The sequence below is a fragment of the Jaculus jaculus genome, chromosome 15, assembly GCF_020740685.1.
Source record: "Jaculus jaculus isolate mJacJac1 chromosome 15, mJacJac1.mat.Y.cur, whole genome shotgun sequence".
Lineage (NCBI taxonomy): Eukaryota > Metazoa > Chordata > Mammalia > Rodentia > Dipodidae > Jaculus > Jaculus jaculus.
The window spans coordinates 54,546,985-54,552,115 of NC_059116.1; the positions used below are offsets into that span (position 1 = coordinate 54,546,985).

The 5,131-nt window shown below is 39.0% G+C and overlaps 1 non-coding gene across 1 annotated transcript; it reads right to left on the minus strand.

Moving 5' to 3' along the window:
- Nucleotides 1-4,695: 4,695 nt before the first annotated feature.
- LOC123455218 lies at nucleotides 4,696-4,821 on the minus strand. Its single transcript, XR_006633763.1, has one exon. It is a non-coding gene; the product is annotated as a U6atac minor spliceosomal RNA (small nuclear RNA).
- Between the last annotated feature and the right edge of the window lie 310 nt (nucleotides 4,822-5,131).

Here is a 5,131-nt window from a genome sequence, read left to right on the forward strand (position 1 = left end):
CTCACAGTGGTATCTACACAAGACCTGCATAATAGGAGTGGAAAATGATAACATTAAAATAGAAGAAAGATTAGGTGGAAAAGAGAAGGTAATCAAGAGGGAGAAAATGTAGGGTGGTTGGAGATTATGATCATGGTATATTGTCCATATGTAACAAAAAATCAAAATAAAAAGGTCTGGAGATATGGCTCAGCAAGTAAAGGCACTTACTTGTAAGGCCTGATGGTCTGAATTCTATTCCCCAGTATCAATCTAAAGCCAGAAGCTCAAAGTGGCACATGTGTCTGCAGTTTGTTTAAAGTGGATGGAGGCCCTGGCACACCCATTCTTTCTCTCTCTGTGTCTCTTTCTTTGTCTGTATTTTTCCAAGGAAGGAAGGAAGGAAAGAAGGAAGGAAAGAAGGAAGGAAGAAAGGAAAGAAGAAAGGAAGGAAGGAAGGAAGGAAGGAAGGAAGGAAGGAAGGAAGGAAGGAAGGAAGGAAGGAAGGAAGTTAAAAAAAGAAAGGTCTGGGAAAGTCAGCCCCACATGTGAGATTCCAGCCACTCCCTTCCTACTGTATCTGCCACTCTTAGATCCATGTAATCCAGTACATGACCTCAAGATATGCTTGTGTATGTTAAGAGCAGAAGGTTAGCTAGCTGAAGGGAATTTAGATTTATGCAGCTATGGGGAAGTAATCATCCATGCTGGCCTTTTCTAAGCATTTTAAGTGATTTGAAGGTCACTTGTGCTCATATAAGGTCTCACCTATGTTCTTGTAAGTAAAATCAACGAACTCATTGATTCAGTAAAAACAAAAGCTACAGATTTTAGTGCTGCTAATAATATTTATATTTCATGGACTAGAGCTGTGACTTAGCACTTAAGGTGCTTGCCTGGGAAACCTAGCAACCCAGGTTCAGTTCCTCAGTACTCACATAGCCAGATGCACAAAGTGGCACATACATCTGCAGTTCATTTGCAGTGGCTAGAGGCCCTGGTGTGCCCATTCTCTCTCTCTCAAATAAAATATTTAAAAAGTTAATATTTATATTTCAATCACTGTTTTTCTCTTCAAAGTTATTTAACTTTTTCTTTAATAAAGGTGGTAGAGGTTCTGTGTGTTTTGTTTGGTAGGTAGAATGCTTGGCATGCACAAAGCCCTGAATTCAATACTCAACTTGGCATAAACTGGAAATGGCAGTGTATGTCTATAATCCTAGTACTGGAGGCTGGAGGCAAGAGGATCAGAAATTCATGTAAAAGCAAACAATATAGTCATAGTTATTTTGTTGGTATAATTCAGGCCAAAGCAAGGGTGGGGGCATTACTATTTTTTAGGATTCAAGATTGAGCTTTCTACCATACCTGCCTCCTGCCTTGCTGGAATGATGCCAATCCCTAGCAACAGATATATTTCATTAATTTTTTTCGTTGTTGTCTAAATGTTTTTTATTTATTTGTACAGAGAGAAAGAGATAGTAAATGAATAGGCCAGGGCCTCTTATTGCAAACAAACTCTCGCCATTTGTACTATTTTGTGCACCTGGCTTTACATGAGTACTAGGGGATTGAACCTGCTCTGTCAGGCTTTGTAAGCTAGCGCCTTTAACTTATGAGCTATCTCTACAGCCCTCACTAATCTTATGCATGTTGTCTTCATATATTCTCTGTTGTTTTTCCCTGTTTAAAAGGCTGACATTCTGCCCCTAATTCTTCCACCACCCCTGCACACAGGAATGGCAATGCTAACAGTAACTCCTCCGTGTCTTCTCTTTAGATAGCAAAAGTCCATATTTTCTTTCAAGTATAAACTCCTTTGATTATTAGCTTTTAAAAACAATCCCTAGGTGTATTCTCTTTAATCTACCCAATCAGTAACCAATTCCTTGCCTACAACCTTGACTGTGAATAGATATGCCTTCCCTGAGATGTAAGTTCCTTAATTAGATGCTGCTAAACCCTCACTTACTTTTAACATAGAAAATGAACAGATGTGCATTTCCTAATAAAAAGACAAGTGCCTGTCATGGCTGTGTGATTCTCCACCTAGAGTTTCCACCCTGGGAGGCACTCAAAGACAATTTTGCTTTTCTGAAACATCTCTTGTCTGCAACGTTCAGTTGTTTTTGGACTGTATTCTGGCCTCCCCTCTTCACTATGATCTACATTGAGTGAATTCAGGTGAGCCACACTGAAATAGAGGCTTTTACAAAATAATCTGAGGCACTGTAAAGGATGAGAGTGGGCAACAGTCAAAGAGACTATCAGATAGGAAAACATTCTCACAGAGTGAAAGTGGACACTTGCTAAAGACCATTGTGTCAATCTACATGTTTTGGTAGATTATATACTATTTCTTTTCATTGCTCTTATTTTTTGAGACAGGTTTTTGAGCTCAGGTTGCCTTGAACTTATCATATAGCCAAGGATGGTCTCAAACTTCTCATCCTCCTGTTCCTCTTGTTCCTCCTCCTGCTAGAATTACAGGCATGTTTCACTATGCCTGGCTTTACAAAGGGAACACAAGACATTTTTTCCTGAGGTAGGTTCTCACTCTAGCCCAGGCTGACCTAAAATTCACTATGTAGTCTCAGGTGGCAGTGAACTCATGGCAATCCTCCTACCTCTGCCTCCACAGCAAGATTTTCTTTATCCAGAAAAATTATGTAATAATAGCCATGAGAGTTGGTCACATTTTGCAAGGCTGGTCAGCCAGCCATAATAAAGCTTGAAGCACCAATCACTTTAGTTGTTCATAAGTTTTTGGATTCCTACTAAAAAGTAATTACTAATGACTCAAGTAATTTTGGAAAAGTCTAGATGTTGGTATTACACTTACCACAGTTCTCAATCTTCTGGTACAGGTATGCCTAAAACCTTGCATTGTTTGGTATGTTATATTTTTCTCTAACTTTCTAGTAAGTGTGCATGTTAAATTGTAATTTTGATATTAATTAAAATGATTTATTTGTTATTGTTGTTTGAGCTAAACATGGGTCTCATGTACCCTAGGACACTGACAAACTCTGTAGCCAAGGGTAACTTTTAATTCCTGATCCTTAAGCCTTCAAACTTCCCAAGGGATAATAGGATTATAGGTGTGTGACACAAGGCTTGGCTACCTCTAATTATTTGAAAATAATCTGAAAGTAAATTTTCCTTTTTGTACCTAAATCTCTCCATGAGTATGTCTTTCTAATGATCTGTCTTCTTGTATCTTCTACTTTCTTCTCCATTTTTCTCTTACTTTCATATTTCCCTTACTTTTCTTCCCAGAGAGAGAGTTCAGTAGTTAAAGGTGCTTGCTTGCAAAGACTGATGGCTTGGGTTTAATTCCATTATTATTTACTCATGTAAAGCCAGACATACAATGTGGTATATGTGTTTGGAGTTGGTTTGCAGTGGCAGAAGGGCTTACTACACCCATGATTCCTTTCTATGTCTCTATAAAATGAGAGGGGAGCAGATAACTTGGTATGCTTAGCTGAAACAAGTTTTTACCTACGAAGGATTAAGACACAACCATTCCTGAGATGTAAAACAATCACAAGGTGAGGGGAAGAGAGGAATATATGTAATGAGTTTTATTAAACAGAATTCAGGGGGCTGGAGAGATTGAATAGTAGTCAAGGTGCTTGTCTGTGAAGCCTAAGGACCTAAGTTTGATTCCCCAGGACCCACATAAACCAGATGCACAAGGTAGCATGTGCACCTGGACTTTGCAATAGCTGGAGGCCCTGGCATGACAATTCCCTCTCTCTATGAAATAAATAAATAAGATATACTTAAAAAAAAAAAAAACAGGATTCTGGGCTGGAGAGAGGGCTTACCAAGGTTAAGGAGCTGCCTGAAAAGCCAAAGGACCTAGGTTCAATTCCATGTAAGCCAGGTGCACAAGGTGTCGCCTACTTCTGCAGTTTGTTTACAGCAGCTAGAGGCCCTAGTGTGCCCATTCTCTATCTGCCTCTTTCTGTCTCTCCATCTCTCTCTCTTATAAATAAATAATATTTATAACAAAACAGAATTCAGAATTACAGCAAAGACAGACAGAAGGCAGGCTTAATTACAAGCAAGATAGCACCCAATTGGGAAAGGGTTGGAGGCCCAAGGTGGGAACTCATCTGAAAGCTGAATTAAATGGATTTAAGTATTTTTTTTTTCACTGTGTGTATCTGGCTTTACTTGGGTACTGAGAAACTGATCCCAGGCCTTCAGGTTTGGCAGGCAAGGGCCTTTAACTGCTGTTTCATCTCTCTAGCCCAAGAACAGAAAGTTTTTAAAGGCACTTAGAAACATAAGAGTGCAAATACACTTTTATTTATTGACTTTTCTTAAATCCTTGTAGGGTACAGCATCACACGTGTTCTGTGTTCAGTAGCCTTGGCAGGAAGGTTGCTTCAGAATTTGGCTGGAACCATGCCACTGTTTCTATGGGCTCGAGTTACCTTTCCCCAGATTACTCTTGTTTTATTAGGTTTGCCACTAGGACTCACTGTATTGTTTTTTGCTTTGAAAACATAAGCACATCTTTGCCCAAGTAGAATTCAGTTTCATGTTGGGCAAAAACACTTCATTTTTAAGAAGAGCTGTGTGCTTCCTTTGGTTCCAGAAATCCCGCTTATAGCCAGCAAAAATGGCCTTGCATCAGAGCCTCCCAGACATATTTATGCCTTTTAGAAGTCCTGTTCCCAGCAGGCCTACACAGGAGCCAAGATTAAACAGTGGTTAGATGCCACAAAGTAGGTGGCAATACCTTAACTGTATGCATGTTGTAAGGTCCAAGGACATCTTCCATCCTTGTCAAGGGGAGTGCCAACCTTCTCTCCTTTCATATAACACAGATTTAAGTATATTGCCTGTCTCTATATATAACTGAAAGTGTTCTTGGTTAATTGATTATTGAATTAAGATTACTATTAAAGATTATCAATTTTTTAATAGTAACTGAAAATACTTTGTATTGTTGAGGCAGACTGATCTCAGAAGTAGTAATTAAAAACTGTCAACTGTAATGTTTCTGGCAGAACTCCCAGAGACCAATCAACTGTGCAATTTCCCAGTCTCCAACTCCCAGAAATATGAGGGAAAATTCTCTCTCATATATTTCTCTCTCTCTCTCTCTCTCTCTATTTCAAATAAATAAATTTGA